This window comes from Octopus bimaculoides, chromosome 16 (assembly GCF_046866305.1).
Source record: "Octopus bimaculoides isolate indiv1 chromosome 16, ASM4686630v1, whole genome shotgun sequence".
NCBI lineage: Eukaryota > Metazoa > Mollusca > Cephalopoda > Octopoda > Octopodidae > Octopus > Octopus bimaculoides.
Window position 1 is genome coordinate 47,843,811 of NC_142943.1, and position 25,657 is coordinate 47,869,467.

Genomic DNA, 25,657 nt, shown 5'->3' on the forward strand with positions numbered 1-25,657 from the left:
CAACCAGAGTATTGGTTTGGCCAAAAAAAAATACCTAGCACTTTTTTTTTTTTTTTTTTTTTACGCTGAGTTCAATTCCTGCCAATCTCAGCTTTATTTTACATCTTTCCCATGGTAATGAGGAAATATGGTACCAGTCTAATAATGAGGTTGATCTATATTCTTCTAATGCAGTGGTTCTCAACTGCAATCCATATGACCCTTGGTGGGGGGGGGGGGGGCATATAAGATTTTATTGTTGAAATTTATGAACCATAGATTGCTTATAATTCTACAGTATAAAAAAATATTCTAACAATTTTTTTATACAATTAATAAAAATATATAGTAGGATTTTTTTATACATTGAGAAATTCTAAGGGTCCTCTGAAGTAAACCAAGATGAAAAAAAACACACCAACACCAATTGTCAAACGATTGTAGGGGAACAAATACACAAATATATATATATATATATATATATATATATATATGATGGGCTTCTTTTAGTTTCAGTCTAGCAAATTCGTTCACAAGGCTTTGGTCGGCCTGAGGCTATAGTGGAAGACACTTGCCCAAGGTGTCAGGCAGTGGGACTGAACCCAGAACCCAGAACCATGTGGTTGGGAAGCAAGCTTCTTACCACACAGCCACTCCTGCACCTTTTTTATTCTTATTTTTTTTTTATTCTTGTCAGATGAACTGGTTGGTCTGTTTTAAGGGGCTAAGAGGTTACGAAATTTTTGGGTCCAGCAGTACTAGCAGAGACTGCTGGTAAAAGATAAACTCTACAGGTACAGTAATGCTATCAGACTGACCTGTCCAAGATATACGCACCAACGAAGCTGTTGCACATTCACTCATTTAATCTTTAAGCATTACTCATTTGTAGAGTAATGTCGTACAACTGTCATTGCAGACAGTGGCTTAGCTTGGGCAGAGTTTCAGGGGCATTGCCATGGGTTCGAAATTTAACCAAACAAAAAATAGCAACAATAAAATGATCCATGAGTTAGGGGTGCAATAGTTGCCTTGTCCCAGGCAGTGTCAACCCATGCTATGTGACTAGTTGCAATAGAATGGATCCAGTTATGGGCCAAATCCATTTTGAAGATTGCTCTGCCACCCTCTTTGACCAGGATGGACCGGAATTTTCCTCTGTCTGATGGCTATAGCAAAAGGGGTTGTATAGTGAGTGAGGGTAAAAGGACTGAAGACAAGCCCTTTTCTATTCAGTTAAGCCCTTGTTGAAAGAGAGAGAGGTTGATGGAGTGAGATATGAGGATATCAGTCTTCAGAAAAATTCACTCACAATTGTGAAAAGTAATTGTATGCTGCAAGGCAGTGTAACCCATGCAAACTTGGAAAGCAGTTGATGATGATCACAATGATGATGATGATGCAATGTTCATTTCTGGACCTTGTTTAATGTCATTGTCAGAAAGTGTATGTGACGGTGTGTGGGTGGGTGGGTGGTGGGAGATCAGTGTATTAAAGACTTAACAGCCTGATAAGCAGGAAATATATAGATTGTTTCTTATTTCTTTATTGCCCACAAAGGGGCTAAACATAGAAGGGACAAACAAGGACAGACAAAGGGATTAAGTCGATTACATCGACCCCAGTGCATAACTGGTACTTGATTTATCGACCCCCGAAAGGATGAAAGGCAGAGTCGACCTTGGCGGAATTTGAACTCAGAACGTAATGACAGACGAAATACCGCTATGCATTTCGCCCGGCGCACTAACGTTTCTGCCAGCTCGACGCAGGAAATATATAGATTGTTTCTGAAGTGGAAATCAGTAGGATTTGGGGGCAGTTATGTGATGCTGCTCACACTCAGTTACCCTGCAAACCCTAGCAAAACCATAGAGCAGAACATAAACCTAACTCCGGCTCAGTTCACCAAGAACTTTATCCATAACATTTTCTAACATGTACCTAACACCATATATATATATATATATATATATATATATATATATATATATATATATATATATATATATATATGCGAGTAAAAATAAATACAAAAATGGTGGTTTTTGTGTATGATTGTGTATAGAGGAATATATTATTTTGTTTAAAAGAGTTCCAACACTGTCTGTTTTTTATGTTTTATTTATATTCCTGCAGAACCAATGTGGGGTATAGAATATGGAATATACAATATATAATATAATATATAATATAAAATAAAATAAAATAAAAATGGATGGCACCATGAAATAAAGTATTGAATGTAGATGAAATATTGAGTGTTCAATATAAAGGATCAAATATATAAATATAAATATATAAAGGCGACTCGAGTTTCAGGGCTATTTCCCTTCGTCATGGCTGGTATGACAGACTTTCGAGCTGTTATTAAAGTGTGTGTGTGTGTGTGTGTGTAAATACTGATTCAATGTCACTGGGGCTTGAAAAACCATATCTTGAACAGAAGTACAACTTGTTGCTGTTCTGTTTAAGCTTTGTTTTCAAATAGAAAGGAAATCATTGAGTTACTATACCTGACAATGACAATAAATGATGCCTTTTCAGTGGTTGAGTCCGTCTATATTTATTAATTCTAGTCATGTCTCAAGTTGAGACTTTCTCAAACTCTGGTTGAGAAGTGTGCAAATGTTTATGTGTGTGCATGTGTGGTATTTTGGATGCATTAAGTTTGCTCCTGGCAACAGTAACCTCCTTTATTTCCAGTATATTCCAAATTGGAATTGTTAGTGTTTTGTTTCAGTTTTTGTTTTTGTGTTGTTTCTTTTTTTTAAAAAAATGTAAGAAGAAATTAACATCTTTCTATTTTCGTCCATAAATTTTCAAAACGAAAAAAGAATTTTAGTGGCAAAATAAATATAATTATTGCTTCAGTTTGAAAAGAAATATTAATATTGCAATTGCTAAAATAGTGGTGGTGTGCTTTTCCTTTCTCAAATATATTGAAGGAAGAAGGATGGCCGATAGAAAGCGGAGGGTTCTCAATGAAATTTCTGCTGTAATTTTGACTCTTACTTATTGAAAGGCTTGTGTGTGTGTGCGTGCGTGCGTGTGTGTGTGCGTGCGTGCGTGTGTGTGTGTGTATATATATATATATATATATATATATATATATATATATATATATATATATATATAGTGTGTGTGTGGAGGTGCAATGGGCCAGTGTTTAGGGCAACGGACTCGCGGTCGTAGGATAGCAGTTTCGATTCCCAGGACGAGCGCTGTGAGTGTTTAATTAAGCGAAAACACCTAAAGCCCCACGAGGCTCCGGCAGGGGGGGGGGGGTAGTGGCGAACCCTGCTGTACTATTTCACCACAACTTTCTCTCACTCTTCCTCTTTCTGTTTCACCTGTATTTCAAAGGGACCAGCCTTGCCACACTGTGTCATGTTGAATCTCCACGAGAACAACATTAAGGGTACACGTGTCTGTGGAGTGCTCAGCCACTTGCACGTTAATTTCACAAGCAGGCTGTTCCGTTGATCGGATCAACTGGAACCTTCGTCGTCGTAACCGACGGAGTGCCACGAAATATATATAATAATAATAATAATTCTTTTTATAGATTTTAGTACAGCTTTATTAGTAGGCCAGGCAAGGTTTTCTTCTGTTCGTGGTACTATAATTTTATTTATTGATCAGTCATACATTTATTCTCTTTACTTTGTGTGTGTGAGTGAATGTTTTCTTTTTATTTCATCTTCTCTGAGAGAAATAAAACAAAATGCTGGCGAGTATTTTTATTTATTTATTTTTCATAATTTGCATGACTGCCAAGATACAGCATTATGTTTAGATTAATTCTTTGTCTTGTCTCTGATAACTAATAGCTTTCGAAAAAGCATCACTATTATTGTTTTAGTGTATTCAGTGCTGTTTATTTTATATTGATTGATTTTAACATTTCCTATGCTGCTAGTGTCATGCTATCTGGAGAAATGAATCTATTGTTTGCTACTGTGGCCTAAAATTAAATCTTTCATCAGATTTCTTTTTGAAGATTTTTTCTCATTCGAGTTACTTATTGCTCCTTGCTGTCTAAGGGTTTGGTTTAAAAATTACGAGGTAAACTTTATGAATTTCTTTTCTTATTTCTGTGTTTGTTTTTAATGAATTAGACTCCCAATGTTTACACTTTTTTCAGAGAGAGAAAGAGTTTTTTTATTTTCCTTAAATTGTAGAAATTACTTAGCGGCAGTAAATAATAAAACACAGTATTATTTTTCATTCTGATATACAATCGTCTTTTTTTCCCCCTCCTCTTTTATATAATTATGTCTGTTTTAATAAGGTTGCAAATGTTTATTATATGCGTCTTTACAAAATTGACTTTTATGTAAAATCATAAATTTAAATTTTCGTTGCTATTTTTATTGTTTATTTGTTAGTAGTTAATACTAGTTAGTATTGTTATGTCTACGTGTATTAACAATTAATACAATTAGAATATTTCCTACTCTACAGACGAGAAAACAGATGGATTTATAAAGTTTTGTTTGTTAGTTTTTTTTTTGCCTGTATTAATTTACTTGAAACTCGAAGCTACAGACCATAAAATCATTCAGATATAAAAAAAGAGAGAGAATAGTCCAGTTATTGTGTTTGGTTTTTTTTTTTATATATAGTATTTTCTTTTTGAAAACTCCACTAAGATACTTTCCTCTTATTTTCTCTGCTATCAACTTCAACAATCTGTGCTTTTTAAACATCATCCTACTCCATCCAACTCAATATCGTCGTCACTTGCAGAGATTTCTCATTGTCAAAATAGTCTTCTTTCCTTCATCACCAGTTTTCTTCTTTCTCTCGTAATCCATACTTAAAAAGAAAAGAAAAGAAAAGGGAAAAGAACCTTATCCGAACTTTGTTCTCTCACAGCAGCACCACTGTCTCACTTCCATCCACTAGTTTACACAACAAACTTTACAGGAGAAACTCAACAATATAGTGTTAACTTCACAAAACTTTGATCTCGAAGGATTTTTACATGGGTTCGATATCTTCTTTTTTTTTTTTTCTGATCAGAAAATAAATCGAGGACGAATCGTCGATGAAATACGGACTGTAACTTATCCGATCATCAAGACATTTTCCTAATGTTTCTTCTTCATATTCCAGGTAGGGACATCTTCCTCTAGTTTTACTTCGAGCTGTGTATGTATGTTTGTATTACTTGAAGCTAGATGTTCATATTTGATCTGTATCTATCTATATATACCTACCATGATGTGTCGTTTTCCTATTGCCAGTTTCAACCTTACTACAACCACACACACACAAACAAACATGTGCGCGCGCAAACACAAACACACACACACACACGTGCAGCTTTGTTGAGTTTTATTTACATGGTGACCAGTTGTGAATACATAGCAAATCATAAGAAAGGGCGGAAAAAATGTCTCAAAAGTGTCTTGGTATTTAATTGCATCGAGAAGCAAACATATATATACATAGTTTGTATATTTATACACAAACACACACACACATATATATAGTTTGTTATTTAACTAACCCTATGTTGATGTTTACATTTATAATAGCACACGTTCAGTCGAACCGTAACTTATCAATGTTAGATATTGCTGGGGGGATCGCCGAAGAAAACCCGTTTTTCTTTTTATTTTTACACGCAAGTCTCCTTTATGTAGGAGATTGAGCCTTAAGTCTTTATTATCACCATTAAAAAAAAAACTATCTGCATATAACAATTTAAACGTATAGTTTTTGGTGTTAAAGTCTTGCTCTTTGCCTCTTATTGCTTCCTATCTATAAAGAAAATACACACACACGCATACATTTCTTTTCTAGCAGTTCGACATATAATTTAGATGTGCTATTTTGCTTGCATGATATTTGTTTCTTGCACTCAACCTAATTTCCTCTACTCTTGGTTTAATATATCTTAATGAACACAAGTCACATTAAACTTTTTGCATCTCTCTCTCTCTCTCTCACCGTTCCTCCTCAACCTGCCAGCAGCCTGCTAGTCAGTACTTATATATAATATATATATATATCTTGTTTTACTAACTTCCCAAATGCAAGCCAAACGAATGATCTAATGAAATACAATTAAATATGCCATTATGACTCATGAACTTTAGATGCTACCATCTCTAAATCTATCCGGCTCAGATAATTTTCATTGGTTAATCACCAAATTTTCTCCAGTTGTTGCAAATGCCTATGAAATTAAATATATCGATGAAATTATTTATATCTTCTATATTTTAAACAAAAGCTAAGGCCACATCAAAACCTCGAAGCAACTTAAAAAAAGACACAGGCGCCACTTGCTTTCTTCGATGTTTTAGATGAACTAATATATATATATATAAATATATGTGTGTGTGTGTGTATGTATACCCCCCCCCCCCAGTTTTCAGGTAAATAACAGTTAGAATTTATTCTTTAAAAATCAATCTAAATTAGTAAATAAATGTGATTATTTTCGCTTTCTTTTGCTTGAAGACATTCAGTTATAATTGTTTAATTGCGTCTGTGTGTGTGTGTGTGTGTGTGTGTTACACAAAGTTGTCATCTGCTGTTGGGTTGCATTAAAAATCTGAAATTGCTTAATTTTATTTTTATCGGGAGCATCTCTCTCTCTCACACACACACAGTATTCGTTTACAATAGGCAGGCAGGAAAGCAGTGGAACTGGTGACATTGTCAATCCACTAATACATGCAAGTGTAAGCTACTTCTCAGTATCACGAGTAGTAGTTTTCGAATCATCTGAAAAGCAACTGTAGTATCTGTTTATATATATACATATATATATTGATAAATTTAAAAAATGCTCGCATTCAAACCGATTTCATTCTGTCTTTCAATACCTTTTGCCTTAACTTCTTCACTTCGCGGTTGTGTGTGTTTGTGTTTATGTGTGCATGTTTGAAGTTCCAACTTCCCTAATAACTTCAGTTGGGAAACGAAACTAGCTCGATCTGGCTACTTTTTTCTTTAAAAAAAGATGTAATTTCAGTAAAAGGACTCGGCAGTAACTTGTTAGAAAGATCAGATCGGACCCTAGTATATGTCTGGTATTTATTCATTTATCTAGAGAGTCCGAGTGTTGTGGCTAAAGACATTTGACCTGTAGACAGTGGATCGACAGATGTTGGATCACCGGACAAAGTGCTGTGGTTGGTGCGTGCGGTAATTTAGTTAGTTTACAGCCTTTTACGTTCCGAGTTCAAATCTCGCCGGTTATATATATATATATTGTTTTTAGCTCGATAAAATAAACACCAGTGAAATACTGCTACTTCACATTCCTATAATATTTCTCTGTTGTGAATGAAATTATATAATCTAGCTCAGCTTGATATGAATTAACAACTGAGGAAATTAAATGCGACCAGCAGTTTGTTTAGTCCGATGCATTAATGTGTCTTTTCACACACTTCTTTGTTTTAAGATCGAATTAACTACATTAACACCTGCTCTCAGATTAAAATTTTCTTGTTTTGCTCTGATCCAATTTTATTGGTTTCTAAAAAAGTATGTTTTTGTATATCCGCTTTTTTTTTCTTTGTCAGTTACGCTTCCCTTAAGCCTGTAAAAATAAAAACCATTTCGTATTTTGATAATCTATAAATCCTTTGAAAGCGTTTAATTGAAAGAGAAAGAAAAAAAAATGTGTTATATTTAGAAATGCACTAGATGTCAATCAACTTGTTTCTGTGGGTCAAACGTTATCAACAGCTAAAAAGCACTTTTTTTTTTAATGTCAAGCAGGACGGGCGAAGTCTTGAATAAGCAAAAGGAAGTGTATGTGTCTATACGTGATATATATATATATATATATATATATATATATATATATATATAATGATGTAGTTGCGCCGTATTTCTGTTAGTCTGCCTTTGTATTATAATATTGCGTTGTGTGGTGTGATGTGATGTAGTGGCCAGTGACTTGCCTGTCACAGCTCAACACACTTCCATACACACGAATGAGGTTAGATCCATATCCAGTCTGCACTGACAGCCCTAACAAATTATGTGCGTGTGCGCGCGTACATATGTACACACGCTTTCTCTCCCTCCCCCCTCTCTCTTTCTCTCCTTTCTTTGTCAAATCATTTATCTTGTTTCTCCCTTTCTCTCTCTCTCTCTCTCTCTCTCTCTCTCTCTCATCATATCATTCTATCTTCCCTGCTTCTGTTACTGACACCATATCTATCTTCCAGTTTTCCGGCTTCTACTGCTGCTACCGCTGCAATTACTGCTGCCTTGTTTGTCATTGTTAAAGAGAACGAAGCGGCCGGCTGTTCGCTCGGCAAAGCTATTGCTATGGTGAGAATTATAAAGAGTAGAAAAGGAAATAAAATGAGCCTGACCTAATTTATCTGCAACAATCCTCACTTGGTCGCCTTAGATTAACTTTTTTCTTTTTTTCAAACTGGGGGGTGGGGGTGATCGTCAACAACCGGTGGTGGGTCGTTCTGAAAGATGGTGATTTGAGAAGAAGCGACTGGATTTTGTAAAGTAGTAGTGGCAGAGAAAAATAGATTAGAGGGGGAGTTAATGGTTTAGATTAAAAGAAGTGATTAGGAAAGGCATTGCGACCGACTTGCTGGCAGTCAGAATGGTCCTCCACCAAATAGAATGGCCCTCTCCTGTCATATATTTCTATACTATCTATTCCGTTGCTTTTATCCTTTAACTTGTTTCAGTCATTGAGCTGCGGCCAAGCTGGGGCACCGCCTTGAAGTGTTTAGTCTAGACCGGACCCCAGTACTTATTTTTTATTAAGCCTTGTACTTATTCTATCGGTCTCTTTGTGCCGAACCTCTAATTTTACAGGTACGTAAACAAGCCAACACCGGTTGTCAAGCGGTGGTGAGGGACTAACACAGACACATACACATATAGATATACATACATACGACGGGCCTCTTCCAGTTTCCACCTTCAGAATCCTTTCAAATGGAAGGGTTTTTTTGTTTTGTTTTGTTTTGTTTTTTGCCTTGTCCCATTAATGTCTCTCATCCGTCTCTCTTATGGTAACATTAAAGAAATCTTTATTATTGGAATCGTTGTACCAGCGGCAAGAATACCCATAGCAACAGAACCCCATTTCGGGTTTTCGAACACTGGGATGAATGCCTAGTACTTGGTTCCAGGTTGTTCTGTGCAGTAGTGCATTTCCCCAGCTGTTCAGAGCAGACTGAGTTGGTGGAGGGTTTTTGTGCCTACATCGTGGCAGGAGTTTCAGAGTATTGTGCAAAGTGAATAACAAGCAGCGAGATACAATCAGTGTCAGATTTAGTGTGTTTAAGCTGCTCTGGGTTGGTTCAGTTCTGATGCCCAGGTGGGTAAGAACTAGAATGGGGTTTTGAGCAGGGTGGCCAGTTACACCCAGAAATGGGCTGAAAACAATGAACGATAAACAAATCTATTTAAATTTTTTTTGTTTTATTTATTTCAGTCATTATATGATGGACATATCGAGACATTGTCTTGAAGGGTTTTTAGTTAAATAAAACAACCCCAGAACTTTTTTTTATTTTTTCTTGATTAGGTATGATATTTATTTTTTTGGTCTGTTTTGCTAAACCTCTAAGTTACAACGATATGTGCAAACCAATGTCAGTTGTCAAGCAGTGCTGTGGACAAACACAAAGAAGCAAATCTAAATACACACACATGTACGCAATTGGCTTCTTTCAGTTTCTATCTACAAAATCCTTTCTCAAGGATTTGTCAGCTCAGTTCTACAGTAGACGACACTTTAACCAAGGTACCAAGCAGTTGGACTGAACTCAGATCCTACCACACAGCCTATGATATGATGGATGTGAGTAGCTCCATCCTAATCATCATGCCTTGCTTCAGATTTTTCTGATCAGGTTGAAGCATCTCCTCTCACTTCTTGTAGAAGGGGACAGGGTTCCACTGGCCTGACCATATCTACTCACAACAGTGTTTGCACAGAATCCAGGATAGTGAGCAGCTGTTGTCACATCACTTTTTCCCACCGCTTGTCCTTTTGATGGAGCTCCTGTCCTTGATCAAGGGACGACCAAGAGTGGACATCTGATGTCTTACATGCTGTCAAGTGCACATAGTCTCTACCAGTGTGCAAATGTAGCTGGCCCATAGAATTTTCACATTAGCTTTCTATTATCATCATCATCATCATTTAACGTCCACTTTCCATGCTAGCATGGGTTGGACGATTTGACTGAGGACTGGTGAAACCAGATGGCTACACCAGGCTCCAATCTGATTTGGCAATGTTTCTACAGCTGGATGCCCTTCCTAACGCCAACCACTCAGAGAGTGTAGTGGGTGCTTTTACATGTCACAGATATTTAATGCTGGGGAAGAGTAAAAGCTTCTCAAGGAAACTTTGGGCATCACCATGAATCAACTGGTAGGTCTATTTTGGTAATACTGTCCACTAGGTTTGTCCAGCAAGGGAATGTAGTACTGTGAGAGCATTTACTCTTGGTAGATCTATGGAGTTCCTTTATTGACCTTAGGGGGCCATTCTTCTTGATAGATTTTTTTTTTTTTTTCTTATATATGTATCTGCTTCGGGCTTATGTGGATTTTTCAAGGCATTTTCTAGATTGAGCATACAAGATCCCTTCTGCACACACATTTTTGAATGAAATGCTTGTCTATTGCAAGGTAAACTCCAAGTACCTCTGGCATTCATAAGTACCAGTTGTGCATCGGGAGGGGGGGGGGTTGAAATCTTCAGGCCTTGTACCCATAGTAGAAAGGAATATTATTGTTGTTATTAAGGCAGTGAGCTGGCAGAACCATTAGCATACTGTGCAAGATGCTTCACAGTATTTCACCCATCCTTGCATTTTGAGTTCAAATTCTGCCACGGTCGACTTTGCCTTTCATCCTTTCAGGGTCAATAAAATAAGTACCAGTTGAACACTGGGTTCGGTGCAATTGACTCATCCTCTCTCTCCTAAAATTGCTGCCCTTGTGGCAAAATTTGAAACTATCATGATTGTTATTTTATGTTTGACTTTTGCTTTGCATTTGTACAAGTTGGATCCAAGTCTCACCCAGAGACCTCAAGAGACAAGTTAGAAGTTCATGTAGGTGTTATGCCTAGGGTACCATATATTTGGATTGTGTTTGTTTTAAAATTTGAGATCACATAGACAGTATTTTATGTAGGATATGGGCAGTTCCCATGAGCACTATCTTTTGAACTTCAGCCATTTTGGGGTTTCCTGGTATCTGAGCTAGGTTATTATTATTATTATTATTGAGGCAGTTAGCTGGAGGAGTCATTAGAACTGCAGAAAAAATGCTTAGCCTCATTTTCTTCCAACTTGTTACCTTCTAAGTTCAAATCCTGCTGAGGTTGACTTTGCCTTTCATCTTTTCAGGGCTACCAGTCAAATACAGGGGTCAATGTAATCAATTTGCCTCTCCCTTCAAAATTGCTGGCCTTGTGCAACAATTTGAAACAATTGTATTATTCTTATTCCCTTGCTTCCTCTCACCATCCACTGTTTGCTCTTCAATATTTCAACTCATCTGATGCTTTTCGTTGCTGGAACAAACCATCATCTTTGCTGTCGCACTTTCTTTTTCTTCTTTTCTATTCCATAAGCTCTATTTTACTTTGTTCTTTGTTTCCTTTGCTTTTCAAAAAAATTTCTTCTTGCAGTTATCTCCCAATATGCAATCACCACCTTCATGCCTTTACGTGCACTTTCATTCAGTCTATCTCTCTCTCTCTCTCTCTCTCTCTCTCTCTCTCTCTCTCTCTCTCTCTATATATATATATATATATATATATATATATATATATATATATATATATATATATATAAGCAAATAGTAAATGAGTATATGCATATATACGTACAGGTATGTGCATACCAACATCCACCTGTATGTATAGGTGCATATCTGGGTACAGGACATTGCAAACAAAACAGAGACGAGAAAACACACAAGCCACATAGAGAACATTCTTCTTCATCAGCTACCCCCGTTTTAACACCGGCGTTTCGAAGAGCTGGGCAGGACGTATCGTTAAAACGGCTCTTCCCATGGACCGCTAATTAACACACACAATACTCACTCTTGTCAGTATTATCCTCTTCTTTCTTCCTCCGTTTTTCCCTTCTTTGGACTTTCTTTGTTTCTGACGAAGAGCTCCACTCGAAACGTCATATTCTCTCTCTTTCCTTTCCCGAACGTCTAGTAACACAATATGTATCACGTCCTCACGTTATTGTTTTTTGTTGTTGTTGTTTTTTTTCTTTTTCCTTTTTTGAACTTATCCTCTTCTTTTCCTGGCTTGCACAGATATACTATTTAAACCTCCAATTTCATTTCAGAGACCTACTTCTCTTGACTTCATTGCTTTAGCAAGTTGTTCCTATAATACATACATAGGTACATGCATACACATACACACGCTCTCATTGTTGACAGCCAAATTTTTACTTTTTCTATGCAAAAGGGGTTTTTGACCCAATATTTACAGGCTATTATAGCTTTATATGCTACAAGTTTCAATGCTCCCAAAACAATGTGTGTGTGTGTGTGTGTGTATACATACATATATATTTCAACAGATAGATATGTTTGTGCATGTGTAATTAATATATATATATATATATATATATATATATATATATATATATATATATATATATATATGGAATTAGAAAAGAACACCTCTAGCTAGATACCTTTAAAAATCTAAAAAAAAAAACATTGAACGTTGGCAATTCCAACTGTACCAACTAAATGACATTTTTGGAAAATATAAACACAGTAATCAGGAATGGATCTTGCCTTGAAAACGAACTGGTGAAAGCAACAGGCATGTTTCAGTCTTGTTAAACCTCATCAACACATTTTCACCTCAGTTGGCTAGAAGTGATGTATGTATGTATGTATGTATATATAAAAATAATAAATTCGCCCTTTTAAAGCCTAACCGGTTTCAATGGCGTATTTGTTCCCCAGCTGGACGGGACATTAGTCCATCGCAGCGTTACTCATTTTTGCCAGTTAAGTGGACTGGAGCAATGTGGAATGAAGTGTTTTGCTCAAGAACACAACGCGTCGCCCGGTCCAGGAATTGAAACCACAATCTTACGATCATGATGCTGACACCCTAACCACTAAGCCACGCGTCTCCACACACACACATATATATATATATATATATATATATATATATATATATATATAAAATTTGGGTTTTATTTTATAATTCAACCAATAGCTTCAGTTAAGTGAAATTCAATGCACACACACACACACACACAGTGGCTTGGCTTGTGGTTAAGAACTTTGCTTTCTTACAATATGGTTCTGGGTTCAGTCCAACAGCATCCAGCTGTAAAAATTATAGCTCATGTATGACCTGTGCAAACATAGGGCAGTGGACATGAAAATGATGATTACACACACACACACACACACACACACACACATGTGTGTATGCAAAGGTTAGCTGAAAAGTTTGTAGGCTGACCAAGATATTCTCATGGAATGTGACCAAATGAGGTTTATTTTTCAACACAGTCCACACACTTCCTCCATTGGTGTTGCAGTGCTTGGTTTCCATTAGTGAAGCCTTCATCCTCATCCTGTTGGTCAAAAAATTCAACAACAACAACAAATATGATGTCATCATCACTACGATATTGGTTCCGAGCCAAGTGTTTTTTAATGTTGGGGAACAGATGATTGTCAAATGGGAGCCAAATCAGGAGAATAGGGAAGGGATCAACCAGTTCACACACAGCAGCCATTGAAACTAACTAAGGACTTGTATGCTGGGGCATTATCCTAATGAAACAAGACCCTTTTCATCAGTTTTCCTAGCTGTTTGATCTTGATAGCCTTTCATAACTGCCTCAGCAAGTTGGCATAGCTTTGTGTGTGTGTGTGTGTATTTGTCCCAGGGGATAGGTAAGAAAATAAATTATCTGGATTTGGTTACAAAGTGCTGATATTCTTCATATTCAGCACTCTGAAATTATGTTCTCAAAGAACTTGTGTGTTTATGCCTGTTCCCCATTCCTGTTTTGTAGTCAGATTACAAGCTAAAACTCTGTACAGAAATGCTCAGAAAGTAATGATTGTAACAATATTGTACAGTTTGGTTGCTGTTGTTGTTACTCCAGCTTAGTTTCCCAGCCACCATGAAATATATTGTAGCTTGGGCTGTATCATTCAAAGTGTCATTCCATTCTTTTTTCTTTTTTTAAGACAATGAAGTGGGATGTAGGAGAGATTTGGTTGCTATTTCTTGCAGATCACAGCGACCTGATTTAGGCTCCCTTTGTTGGCTCATATTGTAACAATATCCTGGGAGGTTGTTTAACCTCACATCAGCCTGTATCATGCAGATCTATGGGGAAAAGGGTTCCAGTTGTGATTATTCTATCTTCCACCTTCCAGATATGTATTTAGAAATGCAGATGATAGATGGTGATTTGCATGTGATTTAGCTGATGTTTCTAGCAAGTCAGATAACCACAGATGTTCTCAAAGGATGGTCTGTGCGTGTGCGTGTCAGCGAGAGAAAACAAATGTCTACATACAGGAAAGATGCTCTATCAATGCAATTATGACTCATACAATATTAATTGACAGGAATGGTCATTTAGTATTTCACCAAATTAAGTTATCTTGATATAAATCTCATCCATTAAAGGCAGGTGACCGAATTACACCTACACCCCCACCTCACCCCCACACACCTGTATATGTATGAATACATGTGTATGTATACTTGTAATATGTGTGTGTGTGTGTGTGTATGTATGTATGTGTACACACAGGGGGAAGGGCTGTGTGGTTGAGTAGCATGTTTCTCAATCATGCGGCCTTGGGTTCAGTCCCACTGCATGGCATCTTGGGCAAGTCTCTTCTACTGTAGCCCTGGGCTAACCAAAGACTTACGAGTGGATTTAGTAGATGGAAGCTGAAAGGAGCCCATCATATATATATATATATATATATATATATATATATATATATATTTATCTGTATGTTTGCACCCCCCAGGACCACTTGGCAAATGGCGTTGGATTTTTTATTTTTTTTACATCCCTGTAACCTAGCGGTTTGGTAAAAAGATACTGATAGAATAAGTACAGAGCTTAAAAAAATAAGTACTGAAATTGATTTGTTCGACTAAACCCTTCAAAGGCAATGCTCCAGCATGGCCTCATTCCAGTGACTGAAGCAATTAAAATACGCACATTCATTCGCGCGCACACACATTCATTTACGACTTAAATTTTGAATGGAGAGAAATGAGTGCTTTTCTCAGAGTTTGATTTTACGAAGGGAGGTAACTGATGTACAGCTATTGACAAATCTACTACGTCCTTCCGCCCCCCACCGCCAGCACCTCCACCACCACCACTACTGCCAAACTATTGTAGAATTAATAATACTGCTGTTTGATATTTGTTAGGTATATTCATAAACATTATTACTTTGAACATATTGTCTATTTTAGCTACACACTTCTAATATTGCTTACTACTTCACTGGTTAGATGTACATTTGAAATTTTGTTTCCCCCCTGCTCACCCCCCCCCCCTCTACCCAGAGAAAAGAGATGATTAAGAGCCATGGTTTTTTGGGGTTTTTTTTTTTTGTTCTTAAGTACCTCTTTGGTATACTGAATAATTTATCTTTCACCTGTTTCAGTCAATGGATTGTGGCCATGCTGGGGCACTACCTTGAGGGGTTTTTAGTCAAACAAAACCCCAGGACTCATTTTTTTTAAAGTCCTGTATGTATTCTGTCATCCTTGGTCTCTTTCTACCAAACTGCTTAGATACAGAGATGTAAACAAACCAACATCTGTTGTCAAGCAATGTTGCTGGACAAACAGAGAGAGAGAGATACACACACACACACACACATGATGGGCCTCTTTCAGTTTCCATTTACCAGATCCACTCAAAAGGCTTTGGTTGACCCACAGCTATAGTGGAAGAGACTTGCCCTAGATGTCACACAGTGGGACTAAACCCAAGACCTCATGATTGGGAAGCGGGCTTCTTTTAAGATTTAATTTCAATTCCTTCAGATTTTTATTTGGAAGAGGAAAGAGGACATCTTTTGATGTAGAAGTAATATTGTAGCTCACCTTTCTCATTTTATTCTGTAACAACGTTATAGGCAGAAGCATGGTTGTGTGATTAAAGAGGCTTGCTTACCAACCATATTGTTTCAGGTTCAATCCCACTGCAGTCTACTGTGAAAAAGTGTCTTCTCTAGCTCTGGATTAGGTGGACAGAAACTGAAAGAGACCCCTTTGTGTGTGTGAGTGTGAAGGGTCCTTGTATTGATGTCATATGATATCATACATGTGATGTCGTCCATTTCCAACCTTTTCTGAAAAACATGTTTGGCCATGGGGAAATATCATCTTGTATGGAAACAGGTGAAGGTTGGTGATAGGACAAGCCAGCAGTCCTTTAAGCCTAGAAAGTGGACATTAAAATTTTGATGGGAGTATGAAAGAAGCAGTTTCCAAATTTATTTTGTCATGGAACCCTTATGTGACTTTCCAAAGTTCACAGAACCCCTACCTTTAATTTTACAGACAATTCCTATCATCGCAGTTTTAATACGACATTAAATTAACCAAAAATTGTATTTCTCCTCCTCCTCCACCTTCTTCTTCTTTTTAACATCCACTTTTCCACTCTTGCATGGATCAGACAGAATTCATTTTGGCAGATATGTTTCTATTTGCAAGATACTTTTTCTGTTGCCGGGCAAGGTGTCTTTTTCCCATAGCTAGACGTCTTTCCATGTTTGTTTACACCTATTGTGAGATGTCAAGACAAGGAGACAGAAACACACACACACACACATAAATATACAGTGAGTTTCTTTCTGTCTCCCAAATCTGCTCGCAAAGCTTTGGGTGGCCAGGGGCTGTAGTAGAAAACACAAGAGTGCTACTGAACTCAGAACCATGTTTGGGAAGCAAACTTCCTTATCACACTGCACCTAATTTATTCATATAAAATTTCAAAAAAATTATAGCCTTATTTTGAAATAGTTGATAGTTAAATTGTATTGGGAGACTCATTTTTCTATGGAATCCCAGAATATTTTCACATATGCCTTGAGTTCCTCAGAGCCCACTTGCAAAAACACTGTCCTGGGATACTGTAGCAACAGGGAAAGGGTTTGTGGCTTGTATCTTTGGATTACAATTGAGTTGACACATTAAACTCCTGACTGTTGAGTCAGCTGAGCTATTTCCAAATTGTATAAAGGAATTCAAATTGTGGAATAAAAGTTAAGCCAGGAGCAATAATAGAAATCTTAACAGTTCCAGGAGAACCCTTCACCAGAGAGAAAGAGAGAGAGAGAGAGATGACAGTGTTTATTGATGATGCAGGATAGATATATTAGCAGTAGTGAGAGTGTATCTACGTGCTTAAGAGTTTACTCTCCCTCCAGACACTTGCTCAAAGGGTGGAGAAGTGAACATTTCAAGTCCACAGTTATAACTGCACCACGAAGAAATAAACAAAGCACTTTGAGACTTTAGAGACATCCCACACATGATGTGTTATTCTGCTGGCTTTCGTCACTAAAACTTAATCATAGTGATGAATTGATTTCACCCTTAGTACAGCCATTGTCTTGGATTTTCTAGTTGAAGCTCATAATTCTAACTGTCTCAAGTTTGCCAAACTCACAAAACAAGTGAGATTTTTTTTTTTTTTTTTTTTACTTCACAGTTGAGTGGTTAGCAGTTGAAAAGGCATGCAAACTGCCCTTTCAAAAAGAATTACTTTCACCAAAGCCACTTCCTCTTTGTTTCTCTGAAGAAATTGCTGTAAAAATATTAAAACAAAACAAAGGACAATTTCAGAGCTTCATTCAGCATTCGTTTTATCCATTCTGTTCCTCGATTTGGAAGAGAGATACAACCCATGATAAAGCTAAAAGTTTGATATGCATGAAAACCGCAGGAAAACATTTTTCTACTAATGTGATCACTGTAGCTACCACTGCCTGACAGAAATATTTGGATGTAGAGAGGAGGCTATGTAAATATGAATATGAACTTACATATTTCTATTGTAGTTCATTTTTCATGTAACTGATTTCATTTTTTTTCATGTAACTTGTGGCTTACACAGCATATATCCAAGTAATTTGCTAAAAGAAAAGGTAAAATTCTAGAACACAAGAAGAAAAAATAAATAACATTTTTGCTTCTTAATATACTTATTAATCATTGATAAAACACTTGGACTTCCTAGCTTCAGGAGTTTCTGAGACACCAAAGCAAACATTCAAGTCATCAATCAATCTGAATAATGACTGAGGCACCAGCATATCAAAATACCCCCCCCCCCCCAAAAAAAAATTAGGTATCTCTGTATTTGTTCAGTTTGTTTGTTTGTTTGGTTTGTTGGTGGTTATGCATAGTTATGCACACAAAAAACAAAAGCTATTCTTTCACAACTTTCCTCACTTTGCATTCTCTCTTGCTTTACAAGACCAAATCTCCACCAAGCAACTGTTCTTTTAATCAGAGAAAGCATACACATTTTGTTTTAGGAGTGGGTGGGGAGGTACAGAGAAATGATTTTATCCTTACAATACTCTTTAGTTCTTTTTGTGAAAATGCATGGCTCAGTGGTTAGAGCGTCAGACTCACAATCATGAGGCAGTGAGTTTGATTCCTGGAACGGGCTGTGTGTTGTATTCTTGAGCAAGACACTTTATTTCATGTTGCACCAGTTCACTCAGTTGTAGAAATAAATTGCAACATCACTGGTGGCAAGCTATATCGGCCCCTTTGTCTTCCCCTTGGATAACATCGGTGGAAAGAGGGTGGCTGGTATGCATGGGCAACTGCTGGTCTTCCATAAACAACTTTGCCCAAACTTGTGCTTTGGTAACTTTCTAGGTACTATCCCATGGTCATTCATGACCGAAGGGGGGTCTTTACTCTTTTCTTTTAATCTTTAGTTCTTAGAAGTCTCTTCTAGCATTACTCATTAGATCATCAAGAGGTTAACCCCCCCCCCCCTTCAAGAATTTGAACCTGAAGTGGTGATAGGGCTAGTCGGGAGTAGTGCAATTCTGCCTTCCAGTATTTTTCAAGAGCCATTGTTCAGCCCTTTAGTGCCTGCTTCTATGAATGTAGAAGCAAATCTTTCGGTGCAGTGGGAACATTCCCTAACAAGCTGGCATTATATTACCAGCACTTGTGTCTTATATTTATATTGCCAGAGCTTGTGTCTATTCTGTACTGATACCAAGTGTCCTGCAATCTTTGATATCATTGAATTGTTGTCTTTCATTAGTCATTGTTGCTACACTCACCTTTCTGCTGCCTAAGGTCTGGTCCTTAACCCATTCTATTGGGTGTCTTCACATGGAACCAGTCGAGCTCAAAACTTGTTCCTGCTTGAAGTCAGAAAACACTTCATGTTTTTTGTAATATTGGTTTCAAATTTTGGCACAAGGCCAGCAGTTTCAGGTGAGGTGGGTAAGTTGATTACATCAATACCAGTTGAGAACTGGTATTGATGTAATCGACCATGAAAAGGTGAAAGGCTAAGTTGACCCTGGTAGCGTTTGAACTCAGAATGTGAAGTTTCATAATATGCTGCTTCATCATCATCGTCATTTAATGTCTGGTTCCATGTTGGCATGGGTTGGACAGTTCAACAGGTTCTAGCTAGCCTGAGGGCTGCATTGGTCTCTAGTATCCATTTTATCAAGGTTTCTATGGGTGGATACCCTTTCTGATGCCAGTGCCTGCAGCAAAGTGAAGCAAGCTCTTTGAAATTGTTGAATGAATAACATAGAAATATTGGCGTTAGGAAGGGCATCCAACCATAGAAACCATGCCAGATCAGATTGGAACCTGGTGCAGCTCTCCCCGGCTTACCAGTTCTGTCAAACCATTCAACCCATGCCAGCATGGAAAACAGATGTTAAATGATGATGATGATGATACATGCACATATACACAAAACACATGCATACATACACACACTCATAGACACCCTCTCAAGCTCATGTTCTACTGCTCCCTCTCTCTCTCTCTCTTTCCCTCCCTCCCTTCCGCATAAGCATGTATCCCTTGTCTCTCATATGCACACGTTCTTCCTACACGCACACTTTCACACTCATGCTCACTCCTTCTGCCACACATCATCCCACTATTCACATATGCACACTCCCTCTCTCTTCACCTCTTGCTCACTCACACTTTCACTTTCAAACACACTTCCACTCTTATTCTCTCTCTCTCTCTCTCTCTCTCTCCCCCAAAACACACACACACACACACACACACACACACACACACACACAACGAGAAAAGCTCAACACTAGTAGATTACACCAGCTAGATAACTAGGCTTGATCACTTCACTGATCAATAATTACAATTACATATGTTTTAACAGCTGTTAGCTTCATTATGTTGTCAAAAGTTGGATTGGATTTAATTTATTATTTTATTCTAAAATGGAATAAAAATGCACATGAACACACACACACACACACACACACACACACACACACACACACACACACACACACACATTACCCAATCACCTCCCCACACACATATCAAGTCTAATACAGTTACATGGCATCTAATTTTTTTTTTTAATATTCTTAATTTTTGGAAATGTAAATAAGTTTGTGTGTGGGTGGGGTGCCTAATGTCCTTCCCAATCTCTCTCCTATTCTCTCTCTTTCCCTTTCCTCTTTTTCTCCCTTTCTCTCTCCATCTTCTTCCCTTCCTCTCCCTCTCTCCCTCTCAGTTCTATTCACATTTCATGCACACAAATTTACTCATATTTGCAAATCTTATTGGCTTTGGGTCTTTTTTATTTTTGTCTGTTTCTTTTGCCAACCAATGCAGACCGCCATTAGTTTGTTCCTTGAACACCAGGCTTTATCCTTTTCTACTTCTTAAGTTGTTTTTTTTTGTCTTTTGTAAACTGTGACTTATACTTGTATATTTATAATAACGAGACACTGGACGTGCAGTTAAGACACTGGTCTACCAACCACTAGGTCACAAGTTCAGATCTATTAACTGTGATTATGAAGTCCCCCTCCTCCTATCTCCACCCTTTTTTTAATTGGTTTGTTTCTATGCTTTATGGCTTTGGAACCTTGTCTTGAGATCTTGGTGAGATCGACAGGGGTCGATGTTCCTCTTGCATTGTTATAAATCGGTCTCTCTGATGGCTACAGCAAAAACTTAAGCAGGTTGATAATTTCAGTGGAATGGGATGTGAGTACAATCCAAGTGAGAGAAGCACAATAACTGATCAAGTCAAAAGTACACAAGTGGAGACAATACAAGGTCAACCAGTTCCAGGGAGGGAGGCCATTGTAGTACAGGTAGAAAAGGTAAAAGTGAGGAGAGATAGAGAAGCATGTCTGTGAGTTGGAATGTGCTGATAAGTGACTTCATACTTATCAGTCTGATGGTTTTGGGAGCAGGGCTACTCTCTACTTGATGCCGTTCTATATTTTAGAGATGAGGAATTATGTACATTATTTACATTGGATGGATAGAGGTTTTCACTTTGTTTGTTGTTACCACAATGTTTCAGCTGATGTTAATTACGATTTTATTTGACATGTTCTCCTCTTTTATTCGGACAGTTATTGCAGTAGCCCTTTAGTTTTTCTAAGCCCTAAAAAAAGAACTTCAAAGGTTGGGCTTTCAACCAGGCCGTTCGCGATACCCTTAAAGCCAGGAGCTTCAGCTATATGCAATATAAAACCAAAAGGAAAAATTCAATTGTCACTAGTTGTGATCGAGGATGCTGGGTAGCACCTACATTGCTAGAAATAAGAGCTAAAAAGCCCTTACAGCTACAGGAAGCACATTTCATATATAACTGCCCCACAATGAGTGAGATCATTATACTATAGTTTTCTCTGAAAATTACAAACTCATCAGTAGTAACTACTCCATCGCTGGATGGTTTAGCTAAATCCCAACTATATATATGTTTACCATATGAATTTTACGGCTTATCATATATATATATATATATATATATATATATATAGTCAAATCGTCCAACCCATGCTAGCATGGAAAGCAGACGTTAAACGATGATGATATATATAGTGATGGTTTGTTGCCTACTTAATGTGGCAGTCGCAGGAAAGGGTAGAATGCTACTGCTATTTAGCCCTAGGAAACATCGTTTCCAGTTGGCTATGTGACACAAGCGTTCTGTGTCCTTAAGTTTTCAAACAGGAGAGATAAGCACCTCCACCCAGCATCCAGAGACTAGTTTCAGAGTTATTGCTCTTAATTATATATATATATGTGTGAGTGTGTGTGTGTGTATTCAGATCATCTGTGAATGCTACTTGTGACTGACATTTATCAAATCCAAGGGGAAGTTTCTGTTTAATGTTAATAAATTGGAATTTAGCTCCATTCCTTTAAAAGCTCCTTGGAGCATAGGGGATTCCTTATTTTACCTCCAGGTCCAATGACCCAAATAACCAACCTGTTTTATGCTCAAACTGGCCAGATCTGGCCTTTTACACCTATCCTCCAGTGTCATTTTATAAATAAACAATCACGCCATCGAAATCTCAAAGCTATGAAATAATGCAAGATTAATTTAAAATGATGTGAATACATGACCTTATGTATACAACTTATAGAGAGAGAGGGTGGGGTGCTGGGCTGACCCAGGTCAATGATGGGCCAGCCTTTAAAAGCCTGGTGTGTTAAAATTTTACTTTCTTCATAATTTTGTAATTGGGGTGTCACTTAACATGTAAACATGTATTTTGATTATAGGTAATGATTATAGATAATGATTATAGATAATGATTATAGATAATGATTATAGATAAGCTAATTTGTAATAAGATAGGGAGATTCTTGACAAAGTCCATTGCATGTCTCAATTCATCATCTCTTGACCGAAACACACGTGAAGTAACCAAGTGACTGGGTGAAGTTTTCACTGTTATTCCAGCAACTTCAATATATTATGGAACTCTTGTACCACTATATCGGTGACATTTCTTCCTATTGTGCCTATAATAAAGACACTTGACTTTCAATGGGGCAAGTTCACCAAAGTGATAGTAGAGTTAACCACAAAGCTATACACCCTACAGTTGTAAGTTGAGAGCACATTATAAAATTACTACCATAAGTTTTACTAAAGGACTACGACCACTAGGATTACCACAAGCCAATGCGGGAGCCCTTGCTTGATCATTCAGGTTGCTAGAAATAGCAGCTAAAATTTGTTACAAAATGAAGCCTAATGCAAATTGAAATTTAAAAGAAGAGAGAGAGAGAATTGGGTAACTTAGTCAGGTAACTTAGACAGTGTTTGGCATAAGATGGAATGGTCATGGCTGGAATACCCTTAGTCATAGGTCTGTTCAATCAAAGACTAACTTGGGGCTAACAGTATCTACAATTACCACCACCACCACCACTACTACTACTCCCACCATCATCACTACTGCTACTACTACTACTACTACTGCAGTTCTGCTAAGCAGGTGTTGCATTAATTTTAGATATCCATTCGTCAAAAGAAAATAGCTGTGCTGGAAATAAGAGGAATTTTCTTCCATTGTTTTGCAGTCTACTGAATAATAAGTAATGTATTATTTATTAGCTCCGATTCTTGATTATCATCGAGGCAGTGTTCTAGTTTACCAATGACCTGATTACAACCTTTGAAATTGTTCCTCTATACCCCGACTACTATCTGCCAAACAGAGGTAGCAACTGTCTACTAGAAAGAGTAGCTAGGTCTCCCTCATCACAACTTACCAGTGGACATGGCCAGTTTAAATGCTAAAGAGTTAAATAAGAGAAAGGATCATTAGCTGATGTTGTCCTAAATGCACCTTTAAAAAAAAAAGGGCATTTACAGCTAAAACGGCTTTGATCATAAGTCTACTCAGGGTTGATCCAGGGTTAAATAACTGCGACAGGTATGTTTAACCTTTTAGTATTTAAACAGGCCCAAATATTGCACCTATTTTATATTAAAACAGGCCAGATCCTGTCTCTCACACCTACCCTATAATGTCATTCTATAAATAAACAATCATGTCGTTGAAATCTTGAAGCTATAAGATAATGCATAGTTAATCCAAAACAAGATGTATAAATAAAAATTACATTTGACAAAAATCTGAATGCAAAAGGGTTAAAAGTGACTGTCAAACCACAATTAAATCTTAATCTCAGTTGAAGCTGTCTCAATACTTTGTCAAACAATTCGCTATCAAAATCTCACTCCCCACTTCACATCTTATAACTGTTTTAACCCTTTTGATACCAACTGGTTCTATGATGTAAACTTCTCCTTTTAAATGAGTTCATAAAAGCACTTGCTTTATAAAGGGACTTTGGAACACCAGTGTTTCAATTTTAAATGTCCTCTCAGTCAGTCACCTCAGATCAATGAACTTAACAAAAGTTTTTTTGGCTTTTGTTTATAGGAATCAGCAAACAAATTATCTAGTGGTGAATGCTGATATCTGTTAACCAATCACATGATGATTTATCTCCACGTGAACAGTGAACAGTGAGAATCAAATCATAGTTGTTACCTGGCCCTTTGCAGGTTGCTTCCACAGATTCTTTCAGGATTCTACCAAAGGTTTGGTCTGATACAAATAGGTTTTTGAGTATAAATAAGTTACAGTGGCACAAGTGCTAGCTCACAGCAGTTTCAGAGAGAGAGAGAGTTGTAGCAAGAGATGGATAAGAAATGAAATATTGACACCAATACTTGACCAATTGGTTTATCTGTTGTAAAAAACTGAAAGTAAAATTGACCTTGATGGGAATTGAACTCAGAGCACAGCAGTTCCTGATAAATATTGCAAGGCATTCCATTCAAAGTTCCAGAAATTGCCAATTTACCACCTCAGAATTAGAACATTGCACAGAAATTTTGTCATGTTCCATTTTACCGAGGTTAATTTGACTGTGTGGCTAAGGAATTTGCTTTGGAACTATGTGGTTAGGAGTTCAATTCCTTTGTGTGGACATTGTTGGCTGGTGTCTTCTATAAGCTGCATGTTGACCTCTCAGAGAAATTGGTAGACAGAAAATTAAGACACCAAAGTGCATGTGTGTGTGTGTGATTTGCTGATCGTAAACAGATGCCCTACCATTCATACATTGTTGCTTCATTGCAGTCCACCACAAAAGCATGCCCAAACATCTTATGTTTTACTATGTCAAGAAGTAAGAAGCCTTGACATTTTTGTAAAGAAACAATTTGTAAACAAAATGCGTACAATTTCCTAGAAATGGTGTGATTTGTTTCCAGTTTGTTCATTGTTTGATAAACTGGACAATTACTACCATGCTTGGAAACTGGTGAGGATTAGCACCAGGAAGAGCATCCAGTCAAAATTACCCTGTCTCAGTGCTGACTCATCTGACCCATGCAAGCATGGAATAGTAGATGTTAAAACGACAATGATGACAACGAAAACAACATATTGAGGACTTTCAACTGTGTCTTTGATTTCCTTTCATAAATTAGGCATAACATTCGCACACGTGTTGTGACAAGCAGAATAAGATTATAGTTTATGGGTGCTGTTAGACAATTTTTGAGATGGGAAAGTGCAGTAAAGTCCTACTGCCACATGCGGCTCCATT

The 25,657-nt window shown here is 37.3% G+C and overlaps 1 protein-coding gene and 1 long non-coding RNA gene across 51 annotated transcripts in view; one reads left to right on the forward strand and one right to left on the reverse strand.

Moving 5' to 3' along the window:
- The window catches only part of LOC106872674 (bromodomain adjacent to zinc finger domain protein 2B), a 269,963-nt gene that overhangs the window by 85,587 nt on the left and 158,719 nt on the right, over positions 1-25,657 (forward strand). For 15 of the 50 annotated variants that reach the window (XM_089364670.1, XM_089364684.1, XM_089364669.1 and 12 more), the window contains exon 3: positions 5,008-5,100. The exons of 28 other annotated variants lie outside the window; for them this stretch is intronic. The gene's annotated coding sequence lies outside the window, so the exon portion shown is untranslated. Of the gene's footprint in view, positions 1-3,719; positions 4,048-4,351; positions 5,101-25,657 lie in introns of those variants that run through there. 7 more of the 50 variants (XM_089364689.1, XM_089364698.1, XM_089364706.1 and 4 more) reach the window with 5 other exon arrangements.
- LOC149132383 (uncharacterized) lies at positions 3,716-5,302 on the reverse strand. The gene is made up of 2 exons (XR_016244669.1): positions 5,205-5,302; positions 3,716-4,800 (listed from the first exon to the last, which is right to left on the reverse strand). It is a non-coding gene; the product is annotated as an uncharacterized LOC149132383 (long non-coding RNA).